The following is a 20,440-nucleotide window of genomic DNA, read 5'->3' as shown; positions in this document are numbered from 1 at the left end:
GTCCACAAAGCGGTGACTCGTCAGGGAGCGTCTGCAAATGAAGCAGAAACATGGAGTGGTCAGGGAGCATCTGTAAATGAAGGAGAAATGGTGACAGACCGGTCTGTAAATGAAGGCGAATTGGTGATTGGTCAGGGAGCATCTGTCATTGAGGGAGAAATGGTGAATGGTCAGGGAGTGTCTGTAAATGAAGGAGAATTGGTGATTGGTCAGGGAGCATCTGTAAATGAAGGAGAATTGGTGACAGACCAGGGAGGGTCTGTAAATGAAGGAGAAATGGAGACTGGTTTCCCTCTCTCTCTCTTGTCCCCTGTCATATGCAATGTGTGTGGAGGATTTTTATGAAATCGGATCAAAAAAGATAAATTATGCAGAAAATAACTGATTTCACATCTTATGTGATATAGTTATATTACGGGATGGTTCAAAGGAACTTCTTTGTCCATATTTGTAAAGCAACAAAGAGTGGGCGGGGCTTCAGGGTCCCAGTGACCGGGAGAGAAAATCATTGACTCATTGATTTTGTTCTCACTCTGCACACAGGGGCTTTCTCAGCATCTCTCCTGAAGGCGCTGGTAAATGCTGGGGAGACAGTTTACAGCCCATAGAATTGTAACAGATGGGTCCAGATTTAGATCCCCTTGTTCTCAGAGCTGCTTAAGTCCCACTCCAGAGACTTGAGCACAAAAATCCAGGCTGGCACTCCAGTGCAGCACTGCACTGTCAGAGATGTCGTCTCTTGTGATGCGACGTTAAACCGAGGACCCGGCTGCAACTAGAGTAGATTTAAAAGATCCCATGGCACTATATCGAAGAAGAGCAGGGGAGTTACCTCGGTGTCCTGGCCAATATATATCCCTCAATCAACATCACTAAAATACGTTATCTGTTCATTGCTGTTTGTGGGAGCTTTCTGTGCACAAATTAATTGCCTCATTTCCTACTTTAAAATCGGAAATACAACACCTGCCCTTTCACCTCCTCCCTTCCCACCGTCAGGGCCACAGACACTCCTTCCAGGTGAAACAACGATTTATTGTACTACTTTGAATTTAGTATACTGTATTCGCTGCTCGTGATGCAGTGTCCTCGACATTGGAGAGACCAAATGCAGATTGGGTGATCGCATCGCGGAATACCTTCGTTCAGTCGCAAGCATGACTCTGAGTTTCCGATCGCTTGTTACTGAAATTCTCCGGACCACTCCCACTCTGACCTCGCTGTCCTCGGCCTCCTCCACTGTTCTAATAAAGCTCGAGGCACAGAATTTCATCTTCCGGACTCAACATTGATTTCCACAATTTCACCATAACCACTGCTCCCATTGTTTAGTACAGCAGCTGTTGGTAATGATCTCCTATTGCCATTTACACCTCCTCCAGACCCATCTTTTGTTTCTTGTCCCATCACCATCTCCTTTTGCCTTGCTCCATCATCCCTTTTGTCATTTAATCACTCCTGTCTTTCCTCCCCTTTCCCTGCCTCTGCACTTATTTAAAACTTATATTCATGACTGAGATAGATAGATTTTTGGAGTCTCAAGGAATCAAGAGATAGGGAGATGGGGCGGGAAAGTGGAGTTGAGGTTGATGATCAGCCATGATCTTATTGAATGGCGGAGCAGGCTCGAGGGGCCGGAGGGCCGACCCCTGCTCCTATTTTCCAGTTCTGATGAAAGGAAAGTGACCTGATACCTTAACTCTAATTTCTATCTCTACAGATGTTGCCTGAGTATTTCCATTATTTTCTGTTATATTTCAGGTTACCAGTGAGTGTAGAACTGAAACCTGCCAGAGTCAGCACCTTCAGGGGAGGAGAGGAAGGGGAACCAGTGAGTGTAGAACTGAAACCTGCCAGAGTCATCACCTTCAGGGGAGGAGAGGGAGGGGAACTAGTGAGTGTAGCACTGAAACCTGCCAGAGTCAGCACCTTCAGGGGAGAGAGGGAGGGGAACCAGTGAATGTAGAACTGAAACCTGCCAGAGTCAGCACCTTCAGGGGAGAGAGGGAGGGGAACCAGTGAGTGTAGAACTGAACCCAGCCAGAGTCAGCACCTTCAGGGAAGGAGAGGGAGGGGAACCAGTGAGTGTCGAACTGAAACCTGCCAGAGTCAGCACCTTCAGGGAAGGAGAGGGAGGGGAACCAGTGAGTGTCGAACTGAAACCCGCCAGAGTCAGCACCTTCAGGGAAGGAGAGGGAGGGGAACCAGTGAGTGTCGAACTGAAACCTGCCAGAGTCAGCACTTTCAGGGGAGGAGAGGGAGAGGAACCAGTGAGTGTCGAACTGAAACCCGCCAGAGTCAGCACTTTCAGGGGAGGAGAGGAAGGGGAACCAGTGAGTATAGAACTACACCCAATCAGAGTCAGCACTTTCAGGGGAGGAGAGGGAGGGGAACCAGTGAGTGTAAAACTGCACCCAGCCAGAGTTGGTGGTGAAAACTGGGAGCGGAGGACAAACTGTCTTGAGACGTGCGATGTGTTTGGCTTTCAGCACAGGGAGGAGGGAGAGTGCGGAACGGGGATTTGCAGCTTTGGGGAAACAAGAGAGGAAAGAATGTTCCATAGAAACTAGAATTGTCTGTTCTGTACTTAGTGATGAGTTCTGTAATCTCCTTTTACAGAGTATTAGAAGGGGAGATTTTCAGACAGGAAACAAAAACCAAACATCACATCAAGATCTGACAGAGTCACTTGATTCCTCCGGACCTGAATATCATCGGCCTTTGAATATGGCAGGAGAATTATTTGCTTGTTCTGTCTTTAGGAAAAGATTTCACAAATCGGCGTGACTAGAGAAGCACCGAGACACACACACCCGTGTGAGTGTTCCAGTGCACTGACTGTGGAAAGAGCTTTAACCAGTTACACAACCTGAAAAAACATCGCACCATTCACAGCACGGAGAAACCATTACACGTGTTGTGTGTGTGGACGAGGCTTCAACTGATCATCCAACCATGGAGAGTCACAAGGACACCTGCACCACGGAGAAACCGTGGAAATGTGGGGACTGTGGAAAGGGATTCAGTTACCCGTCTGAGCTGGAAACTCATCGACGCAGTCACACCGGGGAGAGACCGTTCACCTGCCCCATGTGTGGGAAGGGATTCACTCGGTCATCCCATCTGCTGACACACCAACAAGTTCACACTGGGGCGAGCCCATTCACTTGCTCCATGTGTGGAAAGGGATTCCCTTCATCATCAACCCTGCTGACACACCAGCGAGTTCACACTGGGGAGAGGCCGTTCATCTGCTCTGACTGTGGGAAGCATTTCACTCAGTCATCCAACCTGCTGACACACCAGCAAGTTCACACTGGGGAAAGGCCATTCACCTGCTCTGGGTGTGGGAAGGGATTCGCTCAGTCATCCAACCTTCTAAAGCACCAACGTATTCACACTGGGAAGAGGCCTTTCACCTGCTCTGAGTGTGGGAAGGGATTCACTCAGTTATCCCACCTGCTGACAAACCAGGGAGCTCACACTACAGAGAGACAGTTCACCTGTGAGTGTGGGAAGGGAATCAATTTGTCATCCAACCTGCTAAAGCACCAGCGAGTTCACATTGGGGATAGACCGTTCACCTGCTCTGAGTGTGGGAAGGGATTCACTCCGTCATCCAGTCTGTTGAAACACCACCGAGTTCACACTGGGGAGAGGCCATTCACCTGTTTGGAGTGTGGGAAGGGATTTATTAGTTCATCCAACCTTCTAACGCACCAGCGTATTCACACTGGGGAGAGACCGTTCACCTGCTCTGAGTGTGGAAAGAGTTTCATTAGTTCATTTAACCTTCTATCGCACCAGCAAGTTCACACCACGGAGAGCCCATTCACCTGCTCTGAGTGTGGGAAGAGATTCACTCATTCATCCATCCTGCTGACACACCAGCAAGTTCACAAGTGACTGCAGGGGTGGGAGTCTACTATTATTGCTGCTGTTAATCACATCCCGGCTGAACCATGTTCATTCTGACAGTTGGGGTTTGTTTCTGCTGATGTTAATAACCCCTGTAACTGGGCTGCTGTTTAATATTTTGATATTTCAAATAAAACAGTGTCGATATTTAATGTTCCAAGATAAGAGGAGACTAATTGATGTCCTGTTACTGACTGCTCCATTTTGGGCATTTTCTCCTTTCTAATTCTAGATTATTTCAGTTCTCAAATCTGTTCGTTCCTCTCATAGACAAGTCCCAGCTCCCCCTACCTTCCAGAGTGCCTCTCCTTGCCTTGGTATCCAGGGACGGGCTCGGTAACATGCCCGGGATCACTAAACACAAAACACAGTTTGTTAATCACGTTCAGCTACTGGACTTAGCATGTGCCCCACAGCATTTCTCTCACCTTCGATGTGTGAATAAATCATCATGCCTGCAAACCTCATCTTGAATTTAAATCCACTCAGCAAATGTATTTAACAAAATATGAACAAGTAAATACATCATGGTCCAATAATCCAACTCCTTATTGACAGCAGGAAGTCTGTTGTCTAACTCCTCGAGTAAACAAAATAAAGAGCCCAAATGTAAGAGCCCCTCGAATCCTTTAATACCTTTCAAATGATGACCAGTTCTTTCTTATTGTAGAATTCTCCGTCCCTGTGGGAGTCAATATCGGTCAAAAACTGCTGATTGGAAACTTCTAAAAAAATTTCTCTTTTTCAGAGTTTTAAGCTGACCCATTACTTCTCTGAGAATCTCCAAGGAGACTCTTTGATTTGAACACATCTCTCTTTTATATCCACCATTAGAGTTACGGGGAATTCGAATACATGACCACTCAAATTTAAAAGAGCCCGTCAGTCACATACAGACTGAACCAATCACACAGCTCGGTGTCAGTATGAACTATTTCTCTCACCAGCCTGTAAATGAAATCTGTAATACTGAGGCTAAAATTCCCCCTCCGTGTGCCGGGGGTGCAGGCAGTGCTGGGCAGAAGGAGCAGCAAACTGGCTTCAGAGCTGACTTTTCCCTTTCCCGGTGTTTTGCGATGAGCATATGCTGGGGCCCAGTGAGCTTTCACTGCTCCTGACAGGGTAGATGGAGAGAGAATGTTTCCCCTCATGGGGGAATCCAGAACTAGGGAGCATAGTTTCAGAATAAAGGGTCGCCCAATTAAAACAGAAATTAGGAGGAATTTCTTCTCTTAGAGAATCGTGAATCTTTGGAATTCTCTACCCCAGAGAGCTGTGGAGGATGGGTCTTTGAACATATTTAAGGTGGTGATACAGATTTTTGAAGGAGAATGGAGTCAAGGGCTTGGGGAACGGGCAGGGAAGTGGAGTTGAGACCAAGATCAAATCAGCCATGATCTTATTGAATGGCGGAGCAGGCTCGAGGGGCCAAATGGCCTAGTCCTATTTCTTATATTCTCCAGGATATTTCCAAGCATGTTCTCACTGCCCCTGGAATTCTAACACATTGACCCCTGGGTGTGAGGCCAGCACTCTGTGCTATTAAACACTGGTGTGAAGCCGAGTCCTGCAGGCACACAGTCACTAGGAGCAGTTTCTAACTGACTAGAGTGACCTTTTTGGGTGATTAGTCCCACTTTTGGGCTGGTTGTGGTTTCTTCCCGCTTCCCGTTCCCTTGGATTGCATTTTTATTTGTTCCCTCTTGTTTGGTTTCACTTTCATTGCTGGACCCACCACTCAAAGCACTTCGATCTGCCCCTGGGAATGAGCAGATTCCTCTCTCATTTCCCACACTGCACCGTCTCGCCTCCTCTTTCCCCCTTAGTTGTGTTCCACACTCTGGGCCCTGGCCCTTCCCCGGGGATTCTCAGTATGAACAGGGGGGATGTGTGTTGAGACAGGATGTCCCACCTCTCCACCTTTAAAGGGACAAGGAGAGGACCCGCTGGGCTGAATGGCCCTGCTTTATGACATCACTGCAGTGCCTAGCAACCAACCTCCCGGAGCCGGTTGTTCGGGGCCTAAGGCCCACAGCGGGTGTGTGTGAAGCGGATAATGCGGAATGTTGTCTCTTGGACAGCACTCTGTGTGTGTGAAGCCCGCGGCCCCCCGAGGTTTATTAACCCGCCCATCTCTCACCTGCTGCCTCAGACACAACCGCCCCACCGCGCATGCTCAGCTCACATTGCCCGGGTGATTGACAGCAGCTCCGGACCAATAGAAAGAGCGGGGGCGGGGCTGGAGGATCGAGCGGGCAGTTAGTCCTCCAACCAATCGGAGTGTGCGAGAGGCGGGGCTGAGCCTGGTTGTGGGCGGGGCCGAGCCCGGGTGTTGCGGCTAATGACCAGACTGACGGACCTGGGCGGCGCCACAAGATGTTCCCCCGGGATCGCAGCAGCTTCTCACTCCCCGGCCGCGGGCCCTCAATAAGCTGCTAACCGGCCCAATGATTCAGGCCTGAACAGCAGAGGCTGCGGGATCCTTGTCCCATCCGTCAATCACATCATCCAGCTGAAGGAAAGTTCCAGAACAAACCGCCTCAAACTGCCCGCCCAGCACCACGTGGGTTCGGCCTGACTGACAGGAGCTCGGACCAATAGGAAGAGCCCCGGCGGAGATGGGCGGAGCGAGCTGGCGGCGGGTCCTCCAACCAATGGCGGCGCAGCAAGGGGGCGGGGCCTGGTGCCCAGCTCAGGTGTGCGGGGGCCGATGGTGACGCGGTCCCCAGGTGAGAGCAGCTGAGTGAGCCCAGAGCTGGGACTGGAATCTGGGTGAGGGGCCACAGTGAGCACAGAGCTGGGACTGGAATCTGGGAGAGGGACCACAGTGAGCACAGAGCTGGGGCTGGAATCTGGGAGAGTAGCCACAGTGAGCCCAGAGCTGGGACTGGAATCTGGGAGAGGGACCACAGTGAGCACAGAGCTGAGGCTGGAATCTGGAAGAGTGGCCACAGTGAGCACAGAGCTGGGGCTGGAATCTGGGAGAGAGGCCACAGTGAGCACAGAGCTGGGGCTGGAATCTGGGAGAGAGGCCACAGTGAGCACAGAGCTGGGGCTGGAATCTGGGAGAGGGAGCACAGAGCTGGGGCTGGAATCTGGGAGAGAGGCCACTGAGCCCAGAGCTGGGGCTGGAATCTGGGAGAGAGGTCACAGTGAGCACAGAGCTGGGGCTGGAATCTGGGAGAGGGACCACAGTGAGCACAGAGCTGAGGCTGGAATCTGGGAGAGAGGTCACAGTGAGCACAGAGCTGAGGCTGGAATCTGGAAGAGTGGCCACAGTGAGCACAGAGCTGGGGCTGGAATCTGGGAGAGAGGCCACAGTGAGCACAGAGCTGGGGCTGGAATCTGGGAGAGAGGCCACAGTGAGCACAGAGCTGGGGCTGGAATCTGGGAGAGGGAGCACAGAGCTGGGGCTGGAATCTGGGAGAGAGGCCACTGAGCCCAGAGCTGGGGCTGGAATCTGGGAGAGAGGTCACAGTGAGCACAGAGCTGGGGCTGGAACCTGGGAGAGAGGCCACAGTGAGCACAGAGCTGGGGCTGGAATCTGGGAGAGAGGCCACTGAGCACAGAGCTGGGGCTGGAATCTGGGAGAGGGGCCACAATGAGCAGCTTTTCGAAGGGCCAAAGGGATAGCAGCTTCACCATACGAGCTTATTTAAATACTAATTGTATGCAGTTTCAGAGGCAGCCTCGGTCACTCTGCAAAAACTGTTCCATAATGGCTCGGAATTTGCGGCCAGTGGCGAAGCGAAGACTTTCACCCCCAGCCCCGAAGTAAGCTTCGCACAAAAATGTGGCGATCTCTGTGTCAAGAAGTTTGGGTTTTCTGACATGTAATTCAAATCAAGAGAGTACAGTGGGAATCTCCTAGCGCGAGCTGCTGCAATATCAACAAGCTGTTTAAACATCCAATCTAAATGCAGAATTTTCACAGGCCGTGAAAAAGGAGGTGGCTAAGCTCTTCAAATTCTAACTTAAAAAATGTTAGAGCAAAACAAAGATTGTGGCTTGCACATGGGGAAATGACAAATCTGAAATAAAGGTGAACTAACTTTTTTTTAAAGTTACTTAACAATTTTATTTTTTTATTAAAATGGATAAATTTGACACTGCCCAACCTTTTTCTTTCTTAAGCAGTCAGCACGCTGTTAAAATCCCAGTTATACCTAACTTTTAATGGAGAATTTAACAGCGGTATTTCTGCGGAAGAGCAGTAGTTTTCATCAGTTTCCCAGAGTCGAGAGAATTCCATGATTGCCAACTCTGCGCTGAGGAGAACATCACATCCTGTGGGGGAGCAGTGAATGACAGACCACAACTTTAGTATTTATGCATTATGTTGCAGATGCGCTAAATCCTGAATTACCGTCAGTTTCAAAGGCAGAATGACAGCGAAATGACAACCAATACCACAGGTGATCTGGATATTATCACATTGCTGTTTGTGGGAGCTTGCTGTGAGCACAAATTGTATGTCATATTTCCTACATTTCTAAACTTAATTGGCTGTAAAGCACTTTGGGACATCCTGTGGCCATGAAACGTGCTCTTTCTTTCTTAACGCTGATTGATTTGACGTTATCGCGCTCACCAGGTAGCACGTCAATCGATTCAACAAACTCACAAAGATACATAAGTTTGTTGCGTAACTTTATTAGTCCAAAGTCCATCACTAAGGCTGCCTCGGTCGCACCACTACTCACCAATCCCATCTGGAACAGTCTAGCCCAAGGATGTCGTTCAACATTAGATCCTACTTCACACCATTCATGATTCCCAAGGCCCAGGATTGCCTTTTCTGTCTCGATATTTGTCTGTATCATTTGCACTATGTGTTTCTGGGGTATCTTAATTCACTCAATTATGAGCTTTAAAGTCATCGACAGGGGAGGTGTATAGTGTCCCAGATGCGGAATGGCTCGAATGGCTTCATCCTCCAGAGGCTGTCTTATCTACAGATTAGTGGCATTATGATGATGTACCAGTACCAATGTTTTAGCACCGATAGGCATGTTCCTCAGTGAAATCAAGCAAAAGTGATGTTTTAGCATGGGGCTTCGGGTTGAACCCACAATCATATACGTGGCAGCAGTAGCCACACAAAACTGTCCTTTTCCTTTATACATGGTCTTCGCCCCATTTAATTATTCCAATCTGGCATTTTGACGATTCTTTGTTGAGGGTGAACCCACAAGCTGGAACAGTGTGTTGATGGACTTTGTCACAACTACAAACCCATGTTATCCCTTTCAGAGTACACCACTGCATATCTGGTGCTATCCAAGTTCCTCCCTTCTTAATCAGATATCTTGGATACTCCTCATACTGTTTATGGATCAGACCTAGCTCAGAGTCTACCAACATTGCAACCGATTCTACCCTTTACACCTTCCAATGTGTCGTTTCATTTCCATTTTTCCTTAACAAAGACAAGACCGATCCCACTAGTCTAATATCTTCATTTCTTTCCCGTTCCCTGGGGGCCAAAGACCCCATTCTCATTTTCTGCATCACATCATAGTTTATGTCTTGGTTCCTTTAAAGCATTTGTTCTTCTTGAATAAACAAAGGGGTTTGACTACCCTCTATGTTGCCCAGTCCATTCTGTACCACATTCATCACAAAGGTCACACAGAAGCTACACACGATAGATAGAAACATAGAAAATAGGTGCAAGAGTGGGCCATTCCATCCTTCTAGCCTGCACCACCATTCAATATGATCATGGCTAATCATGCAACTTCAGTGCCACTTTCCTGCTTTCTCTCCACATCCCTTAATCCCTTTAGCTGTAAGGGCCACATCTAACTCCCTTTTGAATATATCTAATGAACTGGCCTCAACAACTTTTTGTGGCAGTGAATTCCACAGGTTCACAATTCTCTGAGTGAAGAAGTTTCTCATCTCTAAATGGCTTACCCCTTACCCTTGGTTCTGGCCTTCCGCAACTTCGGGAACATTCTTCCTGCATCTAACCTGTCCAATCCCGTCAGAATTTTATATGTTTCTATGAGATCCCTTCTCATTCTTCTAAATTCCAGTGAACATAAGCCTACTCAATCCAGTTTTTCCTCATATGTCAGTCCTGCCATCCCGGGAATCAGTCTGGTGAACCTTCGCTGCATTCGCTCAATAGCAAGAATGTCCTTCCTCAGATTAGGAGACCAAACTGCACACAATATTCCAGGTGTGGCCTCACGAAGGCCCTGTGCAACTGCAGTAAGACCTGCCTGCTCCTATACTCAAATTCTCTCGCTATGAAGGCCAACATGCCATTTGCCTTCTTCACCGCCTGCTGTACCTGCATGCCAACTTTCAATGACTGATGTACCATGACACCCAGGTCTCATTGCACCTCCTCTTTTCCTAATCTGTCACATAGAAACATAGAAAATAGGTGCAGGAGTAGGCCATTCGGCCCTTCTAGCCTGCACCGCCATTCAATGAGTTCATGGCTGAACATTCAACTTCAGTACCCCATTCCTGCTTTCTCGCCATACCCCTTGATCCCCCTAGTAGTAAGGACCTCATCTAACTCCTTTTTGAATATATTTAGTGAATTGGCCTCAACAACTTTCTGTGGTAGAGAATTCCACAGGTTCACCACTCTCTGGGTGAAGAAGTTCCTCCGCATCTCGGTCCTAAATGGCTTACCCCTTATCCTTAGACTGTGACCTCTGGTTCTGGACTTCCCCAACATTGGGAACATTCTTCCTGCATCTAACCTGTCTAACCCCGTCAGAATTTTAAACGTTTCTATGAGGTCCCCTCTCATTCTTCTGAACTCCAGTGAATACAAGCCCAGTTGATCCAGTCTTTCTTGATAGGTCAGTCCCGCCATCCCGGGAATCAGTTTGGTGAAACTTCGCTGCACTCCCTCAATAGCAAGAATGTCCTTCCTCAGGTTAGGAGACCAAAACTGTACACAATACTCCAGGTGTGGCCTCACCAATGCCCTGTACAACTGTACCATTCAGATATTATTCTGCCTTCCTGTTTTTGCCACCAAAGTGGATAACCTCACATTTATCTACATTATACTGCATTTGCCATGCATTTTCCCACTCAGCTAACCTGTCCAAGTCACCCTGCAACCTCTTAGCATCCTCCTCACAGCTCACACTGCCACCCAGCTTAGTGTCATCTGCAAATTTGGAGGTATTACATTCAATTCCTTCGTCTAAATCATTAATGTATATTGTAAGTAGCTGGGGTCCCAGCACGGAACCTTGTGGTACCCTACTAGTCACTGCCTGCCATTCTGAAAAGGACCCGTTTATTCCTACACTTTGCTTCTTGTCTGCCAATCAGTTCTCTATCCACATCAATGCATTACCCCCAATACCATGTGCTTTAATTTTGCACACTAATCTCTTGTGTGGGACCTTGTCAAAAGCCTTTTGAAAGTCCAAATACACCACATCCACTGGTTCTCCCTTGTCCACTCTACTAGTTATATCATCAAAAAATTCTAGAAAATTTGTCAAGCATGATTTCCCTTTCATAAATCCTTGCTGACTTGGACTGATTCTGTCACTGCTTTCCAAATGTGCTGCATTACATCTTTAATAATTGATTCCACATTTTCCCCACTACTAATGTCAGGCTAACTGGTTTATAATTCCCTGTTTTCTCTCTCCCTCCTTTGGGAGTGGGGTTACATTAGCTACCCTCCAATCCATAGGAACTGATCCAGAGTCTATAGAATGTTGGAAAATGACCACTATTTCATCCACTATTTCTAGGGCCACTTCCTTCAGTACTCTGGGATACAGACTATCAGGCTCTGGGGATTTATCGGCCTTCAACCCCATCAATTTCCCCAACACAATTTCCTGACTATTAAGGATTTCCTTCAGTTCCTCCTTCTCGCTAGACCCTCGGTCCCCTAGTATTTCTGGAAGGTTATTTGTGTCTTCCTTAGTGAAGACAGAACCAAAGTATTTGTTCAATTGGTCTGCCATTTCTTTGTTCCCCGTTATAAATTCCCCTGATTCTGACTGCAAAGGACGTACATTTGCCTTCACTAATCTTTTTCTCTTTACATATTTTTAGAAGCTTTTGCAGTCAGTTTTTATGTTCCCTGCACGCTTACTCTCATACTCTATCTTCCCCCTTCTAATTAAATCTTTGTCCTCCTCTGCTGAATTCTAAATTTCTCCCAGTCCCCAGGTTTGCTGCTTTTTCTGGCCAATTTATATGCCTCTTCCTTGGATTTAGCACTATCCCTAATTTCCCTGGTTAGCCACGGTTGAGCCACCTTCCCCGTTTTATTTTTATGCCAGACAGGAATGTACAATTGTTGAAGTTCATCCATGTGATCTAAAATGTCTTCCATTGCCTATCCACCTTCAACTCTTTGAGTATCATTCGCCAGTCTATCCTAGCCAATTCACGTCTCATACCATCAAAGCTACCTTTCTTTAAGTTCAAGACCCTAGTCTCTGAATTAACTGTGTCACTCTCCAACTTAATAAAGAATTCTACCATATTATTTTACAACCCTCTGAGAGAAGAAATTCTTCCTCAGCACAGTTTTAAATGGGTGGCCCCTTATTCTAAGATTATGCCCTCTAGTTCTATTCTTCCCTATCAGTGGAAACATCCTCTCTGCATCCACCTTGTCAAGCCCCCTCATAATCTTATATGTTTTAATAAGATCACCTCTCATTCTTCTGAATTCCAATGAGTAGAGGACCAACCTACTCAACCTTTCCTCATAAGTCAACCCCCTCATCTCCAAAATCAACCCTGTGAACCTTCTCTGAACTGCCTCCAAAGCAAGTATATCCTTTCGTAAATATGGAAACCAAAACTGCATGCAGTATTCCAGGTGTGGCCTCACCTATACCCTGTACAACTGTAGCTAGACTTCCCTACTTTGATACTCCATCCCCTTTGCAATAAAGGCCAAGATTCCATTGGCCTTCCTGATCACTTGCTGTACCTGCATACTAACCTTTTGTGTTTCATGCACAAGCACCCCCAGCACTGCAGCACTTTGCAATTTTTCTCCATTTAAATAATAACTTGCTCTTTGATTTTTTTTCTTCCAAAGTACATGACCTCACGCTTTCCAACATTATACCCCATCTGCCAAACTTTTGCCCACTCACTTAGCCTATATATGTCCTTTTGCAGATTGTTTGTATCCTCTTCACACATTGCTTTTCCTCCCATCTTTGTATCACCATAAAACTTGGTTACATTACACTCGGTCCCTTCATCCAGGTCGTTAATATAGATTGTAAATAGTTGGTGTCCCAGAACTGATCCCTGCGGTATCCCACTAGTCACTGTTTGCCAACCCGAGAATGAACCATTTATCCTAACTCTCTGTTTTCTGTTAGTTAACCAATCCTCTATCCATGCTAATATATTACCCCCAACCCCATGAACTTTTATCTTGTGCAATAACCTTTTATGTGGTGCCTTAACAAATGCCTTGTGGAAGTCCAAATACACCACTCACTTGGATCCATGCTTTGATATGGAACCTGTTAGGTATGGCCTCCTTGTCTCCCACCTTCAGCTTGTAGCTGATTTTTATACAGCCATGGCCACTTTGTCCAGACAAAGACAGACTGATATTTTTTGTTTTTGGCCTCCCTACAAGCTTTCTTTGTTCAGTACTTAGTGGAGGCCTTGAAACTGATGACCATTCTCGCTGTAAGGAAATCCTAATTTGATCAGCATGCTCTTTACTTTTAATATTAATGCCTCTGGCAGGTAGCAATGTGTTTAACTCTATCCTGATTATTTCAAAGTTGGTTTCTCTCTGGAGAATGTGTCATAGCCTTGATGGTTTAAAAATCTGTCTCACCTGAGCCACAGTAGCCATTTCATGTTGTGCTGTTGTCGATAACTGAGCACGTCTGAGACTCGTTTGTTCACACACACACACACACACACACACACACGAGTATCTTAATATCATGCCATAACATCTGATCCAAGCCATTCTCGGGCTTTCAGGTGATCTTATCAAAAGATCGTAGGGTGTCTGCAGATCTTTGCTCATCTCCCTTTGCATGGTCCCGATGTCTCGGGTAATGGCTAAGCTATCAAATTCAGTTTCCTTATTGTTCAGTATAGGCAATGAGACAAACACCCCAAGAAAAAGCTTATCAATTTACTACACTTCTCTGACTTTCACAAGAATTTACATTAACATTAGATTGCACCCAGGTGATTTATGCCAATTCACCAAATATCAATGATTTAAAAAAATTCCCATTTGATGGTGTAATTTTCCTGGTTTCATCTTATATCCTCACTCATGTCCTCTCATTCAATTTTATGGAGTGTTCACTGGGCCCCAGAGGAACTTTACTGTCTAATACAATATTATCATAATATCTTAAAATATAGATCAAACATTCCCACTTGCTCCAAGTTTCAACCCATTTTGTTTATTTAATTTTATTTAAACGAACCTCTTCTTGGACCTTTTATTCCCCAAAATATGCTAGAGAGCACATCAGTCTGCAAGATGAAGGATGTTAGTTACCTTTAACACAACAACCTTCCCCCCCAAAACTTCTTCCTGAATACATAGTTTGGACGGAACCACATAGACTTGACCTTTTCAAAAATAAAACTTGATTATCCCCTTAAATTTCAGCTAAATTTCCCTTCCCATGTGCTTGACCAGCAACTCTTATCAATTTATATCATCAATTTTAATTTTACAAAAAATTATGCCCAGACTTTGTGATTTTACAAAGAAGACAAAAGTAACAATTACATTTGGATGCAAGCTATTTATCTTCCCCTTCGACCAATGTGTCTTGAAAAATAGGATTACATAGGAGAGGAAGCAGAGTTAACGTTTCGGGTCGATGACTCTTCGTCAGACCTGGAGAGTGTTCGGAAAGAACAGATTCTTAACAAGCACTGAAAGGGGGAGGGAGGGAAAGAACAAAAGGGAAGGTCTGTGATAGGTCCTACCACCAATCACATCTTCCCCTCCCCTCCCCTCTCAGCATTCCAAAGGGACCATTCCCCCGCGACACCCTGGTCCATTCCACAGTCACCCCTAGCACCCCTCCCCTTCCCACGGCACCTTTCAATGCAACCACAGGAGATGCAACACCTGCCCTTTTATCTCCTCCCTTTCCACTATCCAGGGTCCCAAACACTCCTTCCAGGTGAAACAGCGATTTACTTGTACTTCTTTCAATTTAGTATACTGTATTCACTGCTCACGATGTGGTCTCCTCTACAGCGTAGATTGGGTGACTGCTTTGCGGAGCACCTCTGTTCAGTCCGCAAGTGTGACCGAGCTTCCGGTCGCCTGTTACTTTAATTCTCCACTCCATTCCCACTCTGACCTCTCCATACTCGGTTCCTACACTGTTCCAATGAAGCTCAATGCAAACTCGAGGAACAGCACCTCATCTTTCGTTTAGGCACTTCACAGCCTTCGGGACTCAACATCGAGTTCAAAAATTTCAGAGCCAACCTTTGGCTCTCTTTCCGCACACCCGCCCCCCCCCCCCCCCCCCCCCCCCGCCCCCCCTCAGCCTGTTTCTTTTTTTCTCCTTGTCTCTAATGGTAGTTGGTCATTATCCTGCCATTCACACCCTATCTTGACTCATGTTTTTCTAACTCCTGGCATTGCCATTTGAATTTGGGCCATCATCCATTCTGTTTCTCTAATCTCTCCTGTCTTCCAACCTATCACAGACCTTCCCTTTTTTCTTTCTTCCCCTCCTCCTTTCAGCACTTGTTAAGAAACTGTTCTTTCCAAACACTCCAGTTCTGATGAAGGGTCATCGACCCGAGACTCTGCTTTCTCTCCACAGATGCTGCCTGACCTGCTGAGATAGCCAGCATTTTGTTTTTATTCCAGATTTCAGCATCTGCAGTATTTTACTTTAGGATTACGTAGGATATACAGCACAGAAACATACCATTCGGCCCAACCAGTTCATGCCGGCATTTACACTCCACTCGAGCCTCCTCCTGTCTTTCCTCATCTAACTCTATCAGCACAATTCTCTATTCCCTGTTCCCTCATATGCTTGTCTAGCCTCCCCTTAAATGCATCTATACTATTCGCTTCAACCACTCCCTGTGGTAGTGAATTCCACATTCTCACTACTCTCTGGGTAAAGAAGTTTCTTCTGAATTCCCTATTTGATTTCTTGGTGATTATCTTATATTTATGGCCTCTAATTATGCTCTTTCCCATAAGTGGAAACACTCTCTCTGTATTTAGTCTATCAAAATCATTCATAATGTTAAAGCCCTCTATTAGGTCACCACTCAGCCTTCTTTTTTCAAGAGAAAAGAGACCCAGCTTGCCTATCCTTTCCTGATAGGTATACACTCTCATTTCTGGTATCATACTTGTAAATCTTCTTTGCACCCTCTGTGTTCTAACCAAGGTTTGATGTAAGCTTAGCATTACTTCACTACTTTTCCATTCTATAACAATTCAATTTTATAATAATTTATCCCAATAATTGGACATTGCCCAATATGGTAGTCTCTGGATACGGCATAGTCCAGAGACACAAGTCTACATTTTCTTCAACATACGTCAACAACGTTAGAAGCACATAAAAACACTGTGGCCTTCCTGTGGAAAGCACAAACCACTGGTCTTTAGTCTTTTCTTATCCTAATGTAATATTTTGAATCTAAACATTCTATGATGAAAAAATCCAAGTTCCCTCACCGCTCTCATCTTCCATTACTTCAATTGACAGATTGTACCAGTAAGGATTTGGAAGATATTTACAACAGATTCTAGATGTTCTTAGAGTTGGGATCATTCTCTATTTTGCCTATTCGAGGAGTTAGATAACAGACTTTCTCCTGTGCAGATAGGACTGGGTTTTGTGATCCTAGGCTTGTTACTGAGACCTTCCCTGGATACCAAGGCTAGGAGCGGCACACTGGAAGGTATGGGGAGCTGGAACTTGTCCATAAGAGTAACCAAAGGTATGAGAACTGAAATAATCTAGTTAGGAAGGAGAAAAGTCCCCAAAATGGAGCAGTCGGTAACAGGACAACAATTTGTCTCCTCTCATCATGGAGACATCAAATATCAACAGACTGTTATTTGAAATATCAAAATATTAAACTCCAGCCCAGTTACAGGGGTTATTAATATCAGCAGAAACAAAATCCACTGTCAGAATGAAGATGATTCAGTCGGGATGAGATTAACAGCAGCAATAACAGCAGAATGTAACCCTTGCAATCACTTGTGAACTTGTTGGTGTCTCAGCAGGTAGGGTGACTGAGCAAATCCCTTTCCACACTTAGAGCAGGTAAATAACTTCTCCCCAGTCTGAATTCACTGGTGAATCAGCAGGTTGGATAACTGAGTGAATAACTTCCCACACTCAGAGCAGGTGAACAGCCTCTCCCGGTGTGAACTCACTGATGTTTCAGCAGGTGGGATGATTGAGTGAATCCCTTCTCACACACGGAGCATATGAACGGCCTCTCCCCAGTGTGCACTCGCTGGTGTTTCCGCAGGTCAGATGACTGAGTGAATCCCTTCCCACACTCAGCAAGTGAACGGTCTCTCCCCAGTGTGAACTCGCTGGTGATTTAGAAGGTGGGATGAAGAAATGAATCCCTTCCCACACTCAAAGCAGGTGAATGGCCTCTCCCCAGTGTGAACTCGCTGGTGTATCAGCAGATTGGATGATTTAGTGAATTCCTTCCCACACTCAGAGCAGGTGAATGGCCTCTCTCCAGTGTGAACTCGCTGGTGTGTCAACAGGGTGGATGAACAAGTGAATCCCTTCCCACACTCAGCACAGGTGAACGGCCTCTTCCCAGTGTGAACTCACTCGTGTATCAGCAGGTTGGATGAACAAGTGAATCCCTTCCCACACTCAGAGCAGGTGAACAGCCACTCCCCAGTGTGAATGCGCTGATGAATTTCCAGTTCAGATGGGTAATTGAATCCTTTCCCACAGTCCTCACATTTCCACGGATTCTCCATAGTGCGGGTGTCCTTGTGTCCCTCCAGGTTGGACGATCAGTTGAAGCCTCGTCCACACACAGAACGCATGTATGGTTTCTCCCCGCTGTGAATGGTGTGATGTTTTTCAGGCTGTGTAACTGGTTAAAGCTCTTTTCAGTCAGTGCACTGGAACACTCTCAGTCGGGCATGTGCGTAGCAATGCTTTTCTAGTCACAATGATGTTTGAAATCTTTTCCCACAGACAGAACAAACAATTCTCCTTCCACAGTCAAAGGCCGATGAAATTCAGGTCCTGAGGAATCGAGAGAATCTGTCAGATCTTGACGTGATGTTTTGTTTGAGTTTCCCGTCTGTAAATCTTCCCTTCTAATACCTTGTAAAAGGAGATGACAAAACTCATCACTGTAAGTAAAGGACAGAAATTCAGAACAGACCATTCTAATTTCTATGTATCATTCTTTCCTGTTTCTCTAAACCTGTAAATCACCATCCCACACATTGTCCCTCCGCCCTGTGCTGAAATCCAAACACATCGCACAGCTCAAGACTGTTTATCCTGCACCAAGTCTGGCTGGGTTCAGTGCTACAATCACTGGTTCCCCTAACTCTCCACCCCTGAAGATGCTGACTCTGGCTGGGTTCCATTCTACACTCACTGGTTCCCCTCACTGTCCACCCCTGAAATTGCTGACTCTGGCTGGGTACAGTTCTACACTCACTGGTTCCCGTCCCCCCCACCCCCGGAGATGCTGACCTTGGCTGGGTTCAATTCTGCACTAACTGAATCCCCTCCCTCTCCTCCCGTGAAGGTATTGACTCTGGCTGGGTTCAGTTCTACAATCACTGGTTCCCCTCACTGTCCACCCCTGAAATTACACTAAGCAACTAGAAGAGAAGTGGCAGTGAAGTAACTGGAAGAGAAGTGGCAGTGAATTTCAGTTCTATACTCACTGGTTTCCTTCTCTTTCCTCCCCGAACGGTGGCTCGGTTCCGTTCCACATTCACTGGGACGCTGAAGCCCTGCCTACTAATGGTCCCTGTACAAACATGGCCGCATATGCGCTCTGCTACTCAGTGCATCACGATGGTGGTGCAGAAACCTTCCGCTGTGCTTTACAAAGCTGGCGGCCGTCAGCTTGGGCCTGTCACCAGGAATAAATCCCCGGAGCTGCTAACGCGGGACCTGGAAGTTCTTCGTCAGGGTTTGCGGCCTATACCAGGTCTTCATGAAGCATACCCGCCGTGTGAGCTACTCACCTGCGTCTCCGGCTCTTCCCGTTTCCATTCTTCGTCCGGCTCTGATCAAAGTGACACAGTGCATGCTCCAAAAACCACCTGGTCCTGTGCCTGTGCAGTGCGAATAGGGTACATTCTCCCCCGCGGGCTATGCTGGGTCACAGTCCCGCCATTGAAAACCCCAGTTAGTGAATGGGGATTGATTTTCTGTGATCTGATTGAGTGAAAATTAATAAATCATACACAAAAAACCCCAAATGAACGGGCACTCTGCCACGGGTCAGTTCTGGATGTGATTAATAACCCCTACAGCCACTAGCGTATCAGCAGGTGGGGTGAATTTATTTCCATACAGTGGGTATTGAAACAGCTTCTCTCCAGTATCAGTGCGGTGATCGTGCATCAGCTGCTTTGAACTTTGAAAGTTTTTCTCACATTTAAAGCAAATGTTCTCAATGTGGATAATCTGGAGTGTAAACAGTTGGGACAACGGAGTGACTACCTTTCCACATGTGAAATATCTAAACGGTCTCTTCCCGGTGTGACTCTGTTGGTGTGTCAGTAAATGGGTGTAGTCGATTGCATCGTTTTCCACGTACAGAGCAGTGAATGGATTCTGCTCATTATGAACATGCCAGAGTGTCATTTGGTGAGATGAGCGAGTGAATCTCTTTCCACACTCAGCTGATAAACGGCCTCTCCCTGATGTGTTATCACCTCAGACGGGCAACTGAATCCGGATCCAGTCCCCACATTTACACTATTGATTCTTCAGGTTGAATCTGTCAAATTTTGACGTAATGTTTGTTTTGAGCTTCCCTGCTGCAGATCCTCCCCTTCTAATACCCTGGAAATGGTGGTTACAAAAGTTGTTACTTTAAATACAGGATAGAAATTCAGAACAGACAATTCTGGATTCTATAAAACATTATTTCCCCTCCTGTCCCTGATGTCTTTTCTGTGGGAAATATAGAGGTGTGAAAGAAGGCAGCAGATCGGACTCAGGCCAGAACGAAGATTCCTTGAATGAACAATTCATAAGGTTGTTTTGCGATTTACCTGTATGAGGTTAAAAAACAACAAATGAAAAAGAAGGCATCTAGTGACACGGGCGTTGTTAATAGTGGTTTGTAATTCTAATCACTATCTCATAAGCCTAACATTGTAACCCGAACCCCAGCTTCTGACACCAGCCTCAAAACCCATCCTTAACCCCAGCCACTAAACACTAATCCTATCCCCAACCAAAGATTATTGACAGGGCTCAATTGAGCCAAAGACCTGATAAAGGAAATGTTTGAACCAATTATCATGTTTAAAGAAATAGTGCAATGT

The 20,440-nt window shown here is 46.2% G+C and overlaps 1 protein-coding gene, 1 long non-coding RNA gene and 1 pseudogene across 4 annotated transcripts in view; 1 reads left to right on the top strand and 2 right to left on the bottom strand.

Annotated features, from left to right (window-relative positions):
• LOC139274094 (putative zinc finger protein 735) overlaps positions 1-6,418 on the bottom strand; it is a 73,690-nt gene extending 67,272 nt beyond the window's left edge. The window contains exons 1-2 of the mRNA XM_070891139.1: positions 6,059-6,418; positions 4,210-4,272 (exon numbers count right to left, since the gene is read on the bottom strand). The gene's annotated coding sequence lies outside the window, so the exon portion shown is untranslated. The remainder of the gene's footprint in view (positions 1-4,209; positions 4,273-6,058) is intronic.
• The window catches only part of LOC139274091 (zinc finger protein 585A-like), a 104,545-nt pseudogene that overhangs the window by 9,456 nt on the left and 74,649 nt on the right, over positions 1-20,440 (top strand).
• The window catches only part of LOC139273558 (uncharacterized), a 37,844-nt gene continuing 32,852 nt past the window's right edge, over positions 15,449-20,440 (bottom strand). For 2 of the 3 annotated variants that reach the window (XR_011595196.1, XR_011595194.1), the window contains exons 5-6: positions 19,127-20,164; positions 15,449-18,242 (exon numbers count right to left, since the gene is read on the bottom strand). This is a non-coding gene — a long non-coding RNA (uncharacterized lncRNA). Of the gene's footprint in view, positions 18,272-19,126; positions 20,165-20,440 lie in introns of all 3 variants that reach the window. The other variant, XR_011595195.1, reaches the window with a different exon arrangement.

Source organism: Pristiophorus japonicus, chromosome 9 (genome assembly GCF_044704955.1).
Source record: "Pristiophorus japonicus isolate sPriJap1 chromosome 9, sPriJap1.hap1, whole genome shotgun sequence".
Lineage (NCBI taxonomy): Eukaryota > Metazoa > Chordata > Chondrichthyes > Pristiophoridae > Pristiophorus > Pristiophorus japonicus.
This window is presented reverse-complemented; position numbering and strand designations above follow the sequence as displayed.